Below are 15,817 nucleotides of genomic sequence, written 5' to 3'. Positions count from 1 at the left end.
TCATTTCATGAGCAGAAATGGTCTCTTGGCAAAGCTTCAGCCTGGTTTAGGATCTCTTTATTGCTCTTCTTGCTGTAAATGACTTTCAGAAGCTGCTGCTGCAAAAAAATGCTTTAGTTGTAATAAATCCCGGTGCCCTGGAGGTCAGCAACACATTATCTCTAACAAATGTTGTGGAAAGAACTGTGCCATTTGTTCCTAATTACAACAAATGAAACAGTTTGCTAAAAACAGTGTTCAGCTGGTCAGTCTTTCAGTCAGTTCACAGCTGCTCTGCTGAACATGAAAACATGAAATTTGCCTCACTTCAACCTACAGTATGTTTAAGAGAGTTTCCCATAATAATAATTGCTGAATATTTGGATTTAAATGGAGAAACTATATCAGGATTTTTGCTTTTATTTTCCCTTTGATAAGTGCCAAATTCTTTTACAACAAATTTTCAAAGAAATACATGACCCATAAAGTAATACGAGTCATTACACTGTGTATGCAGCCTGAGACCATATAATTATGTCTTTCTGTTGGGTAAGGCCTGCTGAACACTGTGTAAATTCAACTGAAGCAGTGCAAAAGCATTTGATTCCTTTTTGTCTGCAAGCATGTTAATGTAGTTGTGCAGTAGATGATTAATATATTAAAGAATGCTAATAATACAAGTACTAACTACTTGGGCATTACTGTATTCAAAATAATTATGATAATTGCAATTCAAAGTAGGCTTTGAAAATTTTGGTTTTCATTAAAAACAACAAGAAAAGAAAAATGAATACAGGATAAAAGATAGCAAGATTAAAAAAGAAATAAAGGCCTATTTTGAAAAGAGAAGAATTGCTGTATACAGTATTATGTAATGTTAAAAATGAAAACGCTCTGTGTCATGTTGACCCACACAAGCCTCCGTCTGGTGAAATGGAATCCACACTCAGAATGTTTTCATAGGTTCAATGACGAGGAGTGGCAGAAGTCACAGCCGGTGACAGCAACACAATCCCACAGTAAAGACATCATACTGATGAGAATGAATGAAGTCTTTGACAGTACACAGAGTGGTATTGATGGGCGCATTCAAGTAAAAAAATATATAAATAAGTAAAAACTAGCACACCGTGACCATTTACCACATTACCACTCGTAGTCAATAGCATGTGAAACAGGCCGTGTGTGACTGCAGTCCATTTACAACTATATAAATGGCTTTATGGGAAATCATTAGCGGGTCCTGTTTGTTTTCCTTGCTGAGATGTTTTGTGCAATGATCATTTGCTAGCCTGCTGACTAAGCCCATTTGATATTGTTATGTTCTCCTTTAAGTGGCCCTTACTAAGTAAGTTGAACAAATGAATAAACCAGCACAGTGGGAGTGATGGTGTGGGCTCTGGATACATTCCAAAATGTGGCTTTCACATATTAATAATATTGTACTCGTGTATTAATATGAACAGGCATGTGTGGTCCTTTTGAGCTTTTTGTCAATATTATTATTAATGAAAAGTGGTGCAGTGTCTGCAATAAGCCTAATAATTAGACAATGGATGTCCATTTGTTTGCCTTAACACATTCAGAGGTTTGTGTTAGAATATTGTGATTTAGGCTTATAGCTGAACAATATGGGGAGAGTGGATCAGGATATTGTCAGTGTGCTACAAACAACTAATATGTCAACATTAATCTTTAGAGTTTTTATTTAATAAGACAACAACAGTGTATGTTTCTTGGTTGATTAATGGCACTACAGCCAAAAGATGCATGTATAATATAAAACTTTCAAATGGGTTGCATTTGAGTGCAAACGTACTTTTACTTTAAAAGCTAGGAATCTTGGATTGGTTCATCCAAGAAATTCTGACGGTTTTTACCAATTTTCCATAATGACGTGTTGAATTTATTCATTCATTCAAACACCACCTGCTGATATTCCTCTCTTGAATGGAAGCCACTGTTGTTAGTGAAAAACAGTAGACAGGGATATTAAGTGTTATTTGGCTACAATGTCATCCATCTGTGATGTTTATAGTGGGTGTAATAGAGAGTTGATTGTAGCGATTAGTATTGGTCAGCTTGTTGACACAGGATGGGTTAAAGTGACTGCACTTGCTCGATGTTTATTTATTATGCACTCATGTCTGTTTGCACACCTTTTGTCCCCACACAGCGCAGCACACTTAACCCTTTACTACCCAATAATACATCCCATTAACAGGAGAATGCCCTGCTCTGACGTTGTGACTCTGAACATGCTTTATGTGGATTAATATTCCCATCAGGATGGCCACTTACAAGCTGTGTATTTCTAGGCTCCAGCTGCAATCATAGCTGAGGAATGATGATATATGATGATATGATGATATATATATATATATGAGAATGAATGCATCGAGCGCGTAGTGAATCCCTGCGTTTATAACAATGCAACTTTTGCTTAATGTTTTATACACATGCATGAGCAGTGAAGGCCTATCTCCAGATAAGCATATGCTATACTGAAGACCTTCAAATTAAGTCCAAATCATCAATGGACTATATGGGAGTTTTTGTTTGTTTGTTTTTTTTAAATTCTGTATACCTTTTACAACCAAAATATTTCCTTAAAGAGACACTTCACTTCCAAAAAGAACCGTATAACATCCTCAGTGGCTCACTAAACACAAAAAAAAACAACAACAAAACATCCCAATGATGTTATTGCAGCTTGGGCTCGACATCTAAGAAGGAAAGTCATCATTACAATCTAAAGATGTGAAGTGTAGGATTTAGCATTTAACAGGATATCTTGGCTTCCCCTGCATGTGAGTTTCTTTTTGCTCTGTATTTTGTAAGTCCCCCATTTTATGGGAGATGGAAGCTGGAGTGCACCTTTAACTGACCGATTTTTCCTCCCTAAAGAGCAGGGAAGATGTATTAACTTTGACAGTATCAAAGGTAGAAGTATTTAAGTCAACTGGTGAGTTTGGTTCTTGAAAATAAATTAAGACCACATAGCCATCACTGTAAATGTTTCTTATCTTTTACTCAGGACCCGGTGTGAGTCATGCTCAGTTCAGTCATGCTCAGTATGCCTGACAATGAAAATTAACATTGTGGCTCGAGGGATAGCAATATCAGTCTGCCATTTGGTCCACCACTTTGATCCAGACTGACATATTTCATATGTATAGCCACAGCTCCAAGATAATGGATCCTAATGACTTTGGTAATCCTCTAATTTATCCTCTAGTGCAACCTACCAGTTGATATTTGGAGTTTTAAATGAAATGTCTCAACAACCATTGGAGGGATTGTTATAAACTTAAGCAACCACATTTGGGGCTGAAAAATTACCAAAAGTACCAAAAACTGCAGTTCAATTTCCATAGATGCGTACACGTGTCATATAATGTTGTTTAATTCAAAGAAAGAAGACTTGACTAACACTCTAGGATCATAAGAAAGTTGAAAGGATCAGATAATGTTATAGGACTGCCAAAACATTAGTGTAGAAAAGTCATTAAGTAATACAAAATGCCTTTAAATGCCTATAAATTTTACTGGGAACATATACAACAAGAAAGGGTTATGTACCACTGGAGCAGTCAATAATTTAACTAAACATTTGTATTCATTAGTGCATGCATTACCAAATGGGCCTGTCATTGTTCCCAGGAGCTCCTGACGAGAAGGTGCCAGTAAGAGTCACAACTTTTCCATCTCAGTAACTTCAATCTTAACTGTGACGCTGTGAGCTATGAAGCTGCACACTCCTCTCTCTGCCCTATTTCAGTGATGACATAATTCTTGGTTTTGATATTGCCACTGGTCCATTTTAGCCACCCTTGCCTATAAATTTGCATACTATTTCATTATATATCCTGAATATTTCTTATCATTTGCATAATCTATCTGACAGAGTAGGCAGCTGACTGGGTGCATGTTGCCGATATATGATGTACTGTACATGGATAAAGCAGTGATCATTGGGAAAGGCTTTACCCCCAGAGCATCAAGACAGTGTAGTCCAAGAGTCTGAAAACCCATTACAGTACAGACGTTTCATTTGAAAAAAATCTAGCAACAACCTTGCCCTTCTAAATCAACGGTGGCATGAAAGCAAAAAGAAAATGGAATATAGCAAAGGGCCTGATGTCCTTCTCCATTTAGATGAGTCTTTCTATCTTGCACAAATGAATGCTTTTATCCATTTTTTTCCATAACAAATATACTGGTTTGTGGTTCCATTAGAGTTAACTAAGACCCTGAAAATATTATGTGTTTTCATGACAAAATGTTTTTTCCTTTGAGTTAAACAGGAAGTAGTCAGAGCATTAATAAAAGGACCGCTGGTCTCATGCATTTGGTTTTATTTTCTGAGTACATTTTTTTCCACTGAGCCTAAAATACTTAAGAGCAGGAAAATCTGGAGTAATGGGCAGACGCCTGTCCCTTAGGGGGCTGTATGCAAATTATTAGTGGGGTGGGTGATTCTCCCGATGCAACAATTTTCATTGAAAAACAAATCGATCCATACACATGCAAACTTCATGCAGAAGAGCATGGACTAGGATTTGAACCGGGAACCCTCTTACTGCGAGGCAACAGTGCTAACTGCTGCACCACCATGCCACCCTAAAAGCAAACCAAAAAGTTAAAACAGACATCGAAAGTGTATGTTTGTTTAATTTGTTTCATTTAGAGGTTGTTGTCGTTGCTGTATTAGGGCATTATTTTAATTTTTTCCTGCTTTTTTTGTATCACAATGTTCTTACATTTACCATAAATATCTCTTATATCAAGTCAAAGTGAGGATAATATATATATGACACAAAGGATAGTCTTAAAATTAAATATAGCAGGCATATTTTTGATCCACATGAATTCAATACTTTTTGTACAGTCCCTAAATAAAAACCTTTTAGTCAACAAGTGAATGAATGAGCAACCTGAACACTATGTACAAAGTTGCAAAATGAAGTGTATTAATAAAGCCAACAGAGGCGCAAATTAGCATTCGCAGCTTTAATGAAGGTTGGAGAGGGGGGCAAAGTGTCATGAATGTGAGTGGGGAGAAGAAAAGCTCTGTGCTCGTCTCTGACAAAGCTCTGACTCACTCCATCTCATCCATTAGTTGTCTGCATGAAGCTGAACAACACAAAGCAGTCTGCTAATGCATAGATAACCTAAAGGTCGCTCTCCCTCTGTTTCTTTCTTGCTCCTGCTTCACATCCACTTTGTGGTTCTTTTTGCCCTGTTTTCGCCTCAACATTCTCTTTCTCATCCACTCATCTCCGAGTGTTTCTCCATCTCCATTTCCCCATCTGTGAATTATGACTGAGATCTTTTATCTTCAATGACATATTGCAGAGGTTTCCAGTCTCTCCCAGTGGTGTGTAGATCTTAACTCCCTTTCATTAAGGCCAAGCTGGAACCAGAAGCCACCAAAAGATGGATGGCATGAAGATGTGGTCACTTTGTAGGAGGGAAAATGATTTAAATTCCTGCTCTACCTATTACATCTCACGGGCCATTAATGGTACTAAATTAATTCTTTATAACCTGAGGAGATTCATGAGTGTTTTATCACCTTACCCTCTGTAATCGCCTGTTGAAAATGTGTTGATCTGATATAATGAACCAGTAAAGTGCGGCTTAGTGTGTGAATGGAGAGAGGAGAAAGAGAAAGCCAGTCCTCATAATATTGATTCAAAATTCATACTTTTTTCAATCTGGTTCTGCTTTTGCTTGTCCAGATTTCAGACAGAAATCTCTGAAATTTCTCTCTCCATTCTAATACTGTGGAGGAAAGTTTGTTTGTGGAGCTCATAAGGAAGAAAAGCTTTTCAAGAAGTCAACAATGTCTCATAGACCACTCTCATTAGTGCTTATGAAGTACTTATGAAAACTGTTGACACCAAGGTCTGCAGATTATCCAGTGTAATGTTACATTGTTTCTTGGAAGTGATGCTGGTGAAAATTTAGAGACTGACATCTCAAAACCTGAGCAAATAAAATCATAACTATCAGCATGGCTACATGCACACCAGCAGTGAATGAAAAATATGTGACTTGAAACACAACATACATACGTAAATCAACATTTACCTGAGACTGTAATCCTTCCCTAACCTAACCTGAACCAAAGTACTTCCGTTGCCTAAAGCTAAGCACAGAGGACATTGCAAATTCTAGACTCTGGTGTATTACCCTTTGTATACTCACCGTCCAGCAACCACTTTGTTATGACTTGCGCATGGTACAAAAAGTACTTCCATTGCTCTAAAAATGTTGTCTGTAAATATAGTTCTGGCAGCAATTATATTTTCCAGCAAAACATAACCAGTGCAAACATAATGTATAGAAGGCAGACAGGGTTAGGATTTATAGGGACTAATTCTTTGATAAAAATAGTTCCAGTGAAAACTGTTTTGTGAATTATGATGAACAGGTGTTCTGCCAAGGCATGTTGCTGTTGAACTTCTGAATGAAGATGAGTCGGAAATCTCAGAAACTGACCAAGCAAAAACCAACACTGTCTGCATGGGTATATACCACGAGAATGTTGAGAAAAAAATGATAAAATTATAATTTTGGATGAACTGAACTGATTAATAGGAGTTAGCTAAAAACAATGTTCAAGGTGGTTCTTTTATGTGAGACTGCATTTGCATGCTGGAGGTATGATACGATTCTTCCTAAGACAACTGGGAAAACTCTTTGTGGAGGACTGCAGCATGTAGTTGAAAGCTAAGGAAAAAGTGGAATAAATGGATCTTTTGATAAGATTTATAGCTTTTCACCACATTACTGAAACACTTCTTTTAGTCTGTGACTATACAGTCATATAGGTGGTGACAACACAGCTGCCAGTTACATACAGAAATAAGAATTGAAACCACCTCTACTCCAATTTTTACTGCAGTTTTAACTCAAATCAGCATTACAGAGTGCTGTTAAATGCTTTAATGTTGAAGTGTCCATGCTAGATCTTAAACCATTCAGTCTGCTAAACCAGGCTTCCTGCAACATATTGGTGCTCATTGTGTGGTGACAGCAGGCAAACATCTTGGCATACTCATAGGTCACTGATTGCCTGCAATCAGTCTGTATTCAATTAACACAAATTTCAACCCTAACTAAATTATTTTGAGATTGTGTTTTGTTTTTTCTGTTTTGTTTTTTGTTGTTTTTTTTATTATTTTGCTTCCAAAATGTATGGGGAACACTTACTGTAATGCAAATAATCAAGGTGTAATTTCCACTGGGAATACCAAGAGCAGTAGAGTAGAGTTCATTTTCCAAAACTCTATTTTTGTCCTCCTCACTTTTATCGTTTCAGGCTAATTTTCAAACTAAAATCCCTCTGAACATTGCTCTCTGACTGCCAAAGTCCAGATATGAGAAACTCTCAGTTGCCTTCACTCATTATCACACACCAGTGGAGGAATATTACAAATTACATGTACCGGTACTTAAGTACACAGTATTGTACTTAAGTACAAATTTAAAGTACCATCACTTAAGTGGGTGTTTTCATCTCATGCTATTTTCTACTTGTACTCCTCCACATTTCAAAAGGGAAATATTGTGCTTCTTACTTCACTACTCTTACTTAACAAATGAAGATTTTTGTGCAGGTGAAACAATTCTTGAACATTTATTTGTGTTATTAACTACTCTGATAATCACTCCGGTCATCTTTAATGTAAACACATGGCTTCAGCTTCTCAAATATGAAGACTTTTAATTATCTCATTTCCTTTTCAACAAAGGAGGTTAGTGCTTTTAATCCATAATCCATAATGAAAAAATAAAAATATTTAGTTGCAATCCTATACAAAATAGCTGAAAAATGAGTTACTGCTCAATCAACCAAAACAGTAAAATCCTTCTTTCACATTAATGCAGATGAGATTAATAAATGAGATTCAATTGTTATTATATATATTATTATAACAGCCTTGAGACCTTTAACATTTTATACTTTAAATACATTTTCCTGATCATACTTGCATACTAACATTTTCAATGCTGGACCTTAATTTATAACAGAGTATTTTTACAGTCTGGTGCTAGTACCTTTACTTAAGTAAAGGATCTGAGTACTGCCACACATCAGGGCAATGAGCTTGATGCAGCGAGTGTTTGCAGACTCTCGTGCTCTTTACAGGCAGCCCTATCTTATTGGTGAAGGTTGTTGGGGTTACATAAAACCTGAGAGATATGCTTCTCGCTCCTCAGGGCTGAAAAAGTCAATGACTACATTGTTTTTCCTGTAATATTTTTAACTGCACTTAATATTGTCCTAAAAAGCCACTAATAGTAAGTAACAGTAACAGTATCAGTAACAGACCAAAGCAAAAAATCTGGCCAGTGAATAAGCGAATGTTTGGCATTTTTGCTTGAGAAATTTGAGTCATTGTTTGTTTATCAAAACCGATGCTCCCCTTTTATTATTTTGTCGCTCCACTGCCCCGCACCAATTCGAAACTCCTACAGGAGCCCAAAGGAAGGAACTGTATAATACCACTGAAATCTACATCAAATATGATCGCTGCTGTCCTCTCAATACACCAAAACCAAATAACTTTTCCAAAAACCTTCAGTTTGAGGAGGATTTGCATGCATGGACACAAGATCATCTCTCACACAGCAATGTAAATCCAGTCTGTGCGGCCACAGGGAAACAGTGTGTGACTCAGTGGAAAGAAGAGAGGACCAGGAGCAGGAGAAGGTGCACTTGCAGTTGTGCCCCTCAGTTGCAGGAAAGATCCTGAAATGACTAATCTGAGAGAATGCACTTAATCCCATTTGCCACAGCTGCACCAGATTTTGAGATGGTACCTATTACCTGCCTTGTTGGAGCATTCAAGTCTGGCTATTGTCACACAGAAACAGAATTGACAGATTATGAGGATCGTAAAGAAGAAGAGGTAAAGAGTTAAGGGCACTGAGGTCATGATCATGCTGCATATGCAGCTAAATTCAAGCATATAAAGAGATTTAAGATAATGTGCAATTAGATGCAGTAGAAACACTTTTTTATCTCTCTGATCGCTCAAATTTTCTATGTCTTATCAGAATTCCCGCTCCTGCCTTTAGAAAATCTTATCTTATGTAGACTGCAGAGCACACAAATTGAGTCAAAATATGATAAACTGCACCATTTTTCCCCCTGATATCCCGCATAGGCTATAACACTCACATACACAAAAGTGCAAATATTAAGTGGAGATATGATACTTTTTATCCCCTCCTTCCAAGGCACCATCAGATCAATTGAGCATATGATTAGTATTGTTTCCATCAGTTGTATTCGCAGGGTTTCTTTTAATTGCTCACACATTTGCGTCTAAGGGCAGATGCTCAACTGGGTGACATCTCCTCTGCAATCATTCTCAGCATCATATATGCCCTTCATAGGAAATCACACCAACAATCATCTCATTTAGTCCCCACGAAGCTGTGTTAATGGCCTCAAAATAATATTCTCTCAGTGCAGTTCAACTTGGATGATCGCACACTGAGAGAGAGCAGAGTGCAATGCAGACACGTCGGCTTTCACTTTGGCTGATAAACTGTCACACAGGCTGAAGCAGATGCAGGATTAGATGTGTGGGAGTCTGTGGGCGATGGGTGCTTTTAAAGAAAACAGCTGGACTCTGAGATTGCAGAGATGTGCATTCACATGAAACTTGAAACTTCATTCCTATTTCATCACTCCCCAAAGTTATAGAAAGAACGTGACTTGCAATAACAAAGGGGAATATACACAGGGGACCTGAAATCAAGCCAAAACATATGGAATAAAATGCATAAAGTTAACTAAAAATGTCAAAAAAAATATATCAGTTGTCAGCTAAATATCAGCTAAATCAGCTGCTAACTTTTAGATAACAAAGGTTTAAAAACAACAGGGACATTACGTCCTTAATAATGCATTCAGTCCTGTTGTGTTACTGACAGAATTCTGCAGAGTGTTAGGCAGCTGACATGGTGTCATCATTGATCTGGTTGCTGTTAAGCTGCGTTGACACCTGCAATAATCCATTGGACATGGAGCCGAAGGGAAGCAATCTAGCACAGCCAGATGAGCTCCCTAGTCTTATCAAGGTGAGGACAGCGAGGCTGGAAAAAGTGACTTCCTGAAAAAATACTTGCGCATGGGAGGGCAACAGATATGTTGATATGCTGTCAACTTTGCTGTTCTAATTCCTCATTACGTCGTTCTCTAATCGCAAGGAGGATTTGTGTACGTAAAACACTACGAGGGGTCTCCATGAATATTGACAGACTAAAAATCCTGTTACGAGTATAATCAGTTCAATCTTACCATAAGCAGAAGAAACCTTAAAAGGTTTATTTGCTGATTAGAGAGAAGATGTAATGCTCAAGATGTACTGGCAAAGCAGCCAATTTTTATACAAGATGAAAAAAAAAAAACAAACGGCAGATGAAATCGAGACATTCTTTGCCAAATACTTGATGCATGGCTGGATGAGAGCAATTTAAAATTTATAAGATGTGAAGCTGGATTTTCAAAAACTGAAATGAGTTTAACCATGTTGGGAGGCCTCTTGATCATTTGTAGATTATAGACTACTTTAAGTAGAAAAGGTCTTCAGACCAAGGTGCATGAGCACTAAAACATTTACTTTTTATGACAAGACATGTTCATTTCTTATATATACTTATATATATATATATATACATTTTTTTCAAAAAATTAAAACAAAGAAAAAAATACTCAACTAAAATTAGGTGACTCTGACCACTTGACTCATGTAACTACTTTAGTGCCGTTAGTCAGACATACCTCTAATTCAGTATATTTGACTTTGTCCTGTAAACGTGTTTCATTCTTCATAAAACATTTCTACAGTGTTGACTCATTTATCTGTGAATGGCACATTAACCACCCATTTTCTCCCCTGTCTGCGCAAGTATCGTCTTCACTGATAATGGGAAAAGATTATGCACATTCATTACCATTATCATTAAAATCATCATTATCGTACGCTTAGCATAATAACAGCGTTCAAGTGATTCACTTCTCCAGCTTTTCTCCTACTTGTACGGGTTAACACTGGAGCTGTTTCAAGATGAATAAAATAGCTTTAATCAATGTTTCTTTGAAGCTCCAATGTGATGTATTAAATCTGACATATAATATTCCATGATCAATCAAAAGGGCAAGCCATAAATAAGCTGCTTTTGCAGTGGCATTCACTGTCCTCCGCCAGTGCTGTTCTGATAAATTCAGGTTAAATATTCGGGGAAACTGAGGATTGGAGGAATGTTTCAAAAATGCATTTTTTTTATATTTGCTCTTTCTATATCGTCACAGTCTAAATATTAATATGATTCTTTCATTTATTTTGATATTATATTTAATTGTTATCTATTTAATATTAAAGTCAGGTACATCTTAGCCAAATGCAAAGTATATCTGAATGACTACCTGCTTTCTCAGCATGATCTGGGACTTTCTCTCTCTGTTAATTAAGTAGTAATCAGGTGCAACGTGGGTAACGCTGACGGTGACTGTGGTGTCTTTAAAGCCGTAGGGAGACAGAGTAATGGAAAAAAAAAAAAGATTAGCCCAGGTGAGGCAGGTTATTTACAGAATCACCTTCGAGGTCAAAATCCAAAATCAAGGAGCGAGAGAAGGAAAAAGCAGAAACGACAGAATAGAAATAAAAAGAAAAGTAATAAAAGAGGGAGAATACTAACAGTGATTGTCCTTAAGCAATAGTATTCCCCCAGGATCTATTAGCCAATGGTTTGTGCATACAATAGACAACAAGTCCTTTCCTAATTAACTGTTTTCTCATCTCTAAACAAGTGTCCTGTTTTCTTCTCTTCTTCATTTAACTGTACAATCTCTCCACACAGGTAGGCTTACACTCACATGAAACAAAGTCACATTTGAACACCTCCTTACCTGTGTCTGTGATGTGTAGATATTCTTCCTTCTGTGGCTGCAGGAGAGTTTGGTGGCTCAGCTCGTATCCTTAGGCTAAGGGTTTCAACAACTGATCGCATGCCTCCTCTGAGGCTTCTTATAATGGCACACCCCTTCCCTCCTGGCTCAACCCTCCAGTTCTCTCCCCCCTCCCTTCCCCTGTATATCACCATTCACATCACCATAGAGGATAGAGAGGGGTGGATTCCCCCATTCTGTTACGCACAAACCTCGGACAGACACACAAGCCGTGGCCCGCGCTGACGTAAGAGGCATTGCCTACGCCATCGGTTTCGTCTTCATTGAGCCAATTAATGGGGCTCTAAAAATATGCATCATCCTTGGTGAGATTGATCCAGAATTCCTATGTCTAAGGTGTCCACTAAACCCACAACCTCAACACCAAGCTACTGCCAAGGTCAGGGGAAACAATACCACTTTAAATAGGATGTTTACTCCAGAAATGCAAGTCAAATACAAGCTAGAAAAGCAGTGCCATGGAGATGATCATGGATCGATAAGGTTGTTTGTGCCGGGACAGAGAAAAAAACAAGCCTTTTCTTGTTGACAGTGATGGCACACCTAAATAGGAGACTTTATTCTACTTGTGAATGAAAGAATGAACAACGTAAAGCAGGGCAGTGAATGGACAAAGCCAGCACCCAGTCTGGGTCTGCAGACGAGAGGTTAATATGAGTCATGCAGGAGATTTGGGGTTGGGAAACAAGAGCTGCCCCAAGGTTCTGAGAGTTTCTGTGGCCTGTGGTCTGTAATACATGTTGAGTGTTCAGTTAAGGTGGTGTTGATGGTGTTAACCAGAAGAACAACAATGGAGGTGAAGCTAATAAGGAAGACAGAAACAAGTGGAAGAAATGAGGCTGACAAGGAGCAGGAGAAGCAGAATGAATATCACAATTATAAGACTTAAAGTCTACAGTCATGCAAGAAGCTCCGTCTACAATTGACATAAGACCAATGTATTTAACTGACAATGGGAAAAATGAATCTCTTTTTGAGATGAACTTACACAGATTTATCACCTGAATCTGGAACTCCCCTTGGCTTTATGGACCTTCAGAACGAGTTTCAGCTCAATGTTTAATTGTCTGGCCCACAACTTTACTGACACAGTGACTAGGTGGTGAACACAGTCTATCATTTAGCATGAAAAAGTTCCATCAGGAGTTTACTGGACATGAAAAACTGAGCTAAAAGTGGGTAAATATTAGACTTAGATTGATCAGATAACCAGAACCACAGTGCTAAGTGAGTAACAAATAACTTGATGTGCAAATAAGCAGCCATTTTCTGACCAATTCACTAGGTGATGATATGTCAGTGTTATGTTCACAACTTGTTCACAACTGCCCCAAAGTGGTTAAAATCAAATATTCCATGTTTAAGCCAAGGGTCAACCTTCAGAGCTGAAAATTGTGGGCAGTTGAAGCTGGCTCCAGAAATGACCTCATCGATGGTTTTCGTCTCTATAGCTAATATCCTTTACCCTTTAAATTATATTAACTCTTTAAGTTGTGTTTAGTTATGGGTGTGGCCGCTTTGAATGACAGCTAGCTGCTAGATGTCCAATAGCTTTCACCTCAGCTAATTTGAGTCACTGCACTTGACCTCTGAACCGCATTTGTATTGAGGATGCCTTTAGAAGAATTTTTCCTACAAATATCGTGATAATAATAATAATAATATTGTTAGGTTATTTTTACTAACTGGACCATTCAAGAAGTCTGTGCTCCACCTCTTTGCCCGTTTTTGGATTATCTGGGAGTCAGGACAGACAGGCAGTGCCCATTATGCTGACACCCGAAGCCACCAAATTGAGTTTCACAATGTCTTTTCAGAAACCTGCGACACCATAGAGTCTACGTCCATGTTTTATATTCTATGGGTTAAACACAATGGTGCTAATAGGTAAATACAAATATCAGAATGACATTCAACTGGAGTGATTAACATCCATCCTCTGGAGAACATGTATATCTGCACCAGTGTTCATACAATCTATCCAATAGCTGTCAAGACTTTTCTCTACAAATCATCTTGGCGCCACAGGAAAACTCAGAGGATCATTAAAGTCAGTAAGACTCATCCTCTGGGGACCATGAATGTGTAGAAAAAAATCATGGAAATTCCTTTAATAATTGCTGAAATATTTCAGTTTAAACCAAAGTTTTGGACCAACTGACCATATGACTGACTTCCTAGAGTCATACTGCAACTGTGGTGAATCAGCAGAAATAGATTGTTAGTGCATATAATCGAAATAACTAGGATTGTATCTGTTAAAAAAAAAAATAACAATACCCACAGCATAGACCTTTTCGCTGTGGGTGTTGCTGCGTTTTTGGTCTTGAAGTTACACCTCAAATTCAACTTCCTTCTCATCATGAGCTGACAGTAGCTTTAGCTCCCTGTGAAAGTGTGAATGCTGGCCCTGGACCTGTGTGAGGTCTGATAGTGATGGATGAATTGGGTACATAGACAGAACCCTCAGTGCTGCTGAGATAAGGAGCCCAGAAGAACAAGCAGCCGTTGAGAGGCCTGTCTGTCATTGATACCACAGGCTGTTATCCACAGGCTGTCCAGTGTCCACAAATGCTTCCTCTGGTGGCCAAGAGGCAGTGATTACCCTGATGACAGAGAAGGGCATGCTTAACTTGGCACCACATCAGTGCAGTTTTGGAATGGGTCATTTGTAATTTTTTTTTCTAGACATCAGAGTATGAAGCCAGTAAAATTCAGCTGACACCTGTTTTGAAAATAGAGGTTCTTCCCAGTTAATAAAAAGCTGTGAGGCTTTCATCACACACACTAGCCAGTGTGTTTTTTGCTGGGTTTTTTTCTCACGTACTCCCTGAAGCTCTGTCACAAGTTGCTCTTTTCATTGCCATTGTTCATGTTTTTGTCATTTGCCTGATTTGTAAACTGAACTCAAGTATGAATTTGAGGAACAAAATTATTATTTCCATGGATACGGTAATCTATTAAAAATACCCATTTCTGACACGGAGTAGAGCCCAGCCTGTTCCTTTGGTGAAAAAACTGTGTTGTCTAAAACTGAACCTTTCATCGTTTAGTAATTCTCCACAAGGATTAGAAGCACAAATAACCCTCTACAGAAATATATAATTGGTTTCCAGACAGCCCCATCACAACATTAAGGCTGCAGAGGGTTCATTTATTCTGTTGTGATATAATAAAAATGTATTGATTTGTATCAATGGAGACATGATAAAAAATCATTCTTATCAGCACTTTAATCAGTCATTCCTTTATCATGAATCAGAGAATGATGAATAAAATCCTTTAACAAGAAAGAAATAACACCTTTTATTTGGTATTGTTAGATGATTTATATACACCATTTTAAAAAATCTGAGAGAATGATAGCTGACATAAAAGCAAAAGTTGTTATGCAGTCAGTGTAAGTGTATTATCTGTCCCAAGACAGTTCCCTGTAATGAACTCTCCATTCTATTTTCTTTATAAAGAGACATAAGCTCTTGGCAATATTTCTCTAAATTTTCATTTACATAAATTTGCATATATAGTACATTCCACTTTACTGGTTTAATGGCTGTGACACCAAGTTGTACTTTTACTTCCAACATTAACAAGTAGATTTAGAAGATTTTTTTTAGAGCCTAAAGTGGTTGTAAGGATGAAAAAATGCTGACTGATGGCTGGTGGGCTCCCTGCCAAAAGAGTTTGGAGAACTCAGCTGTAACCACTACTGACCAGTATAGTTTGGCTTCTTCTTCCACTGTTCATTTCGATTTGAACTCCTCGCCTCCACTCAGTCTCATCCAGCTGAGGTGTTTTACCGTCCTCCTCCACAATTAAACTCAATGATGTGAAACCAGAAGG

Source organism: Scatophagus argus, chromosome 19, assembly GCF_020382885.2.
Source record: "Scatophagus argus isolate fScaArg1 chromosome 19, fScaArg1.pri, whole genome shotgun sequence".
NCBI classification, from domain to species: Eukaryota; Metazoa; Chordata; class Actinopteri; family Scatophagidae; genus Scatophagus; species Scatophagus argus.
This window is presented reverse-complemented; position numbering follows the sequence as displayed.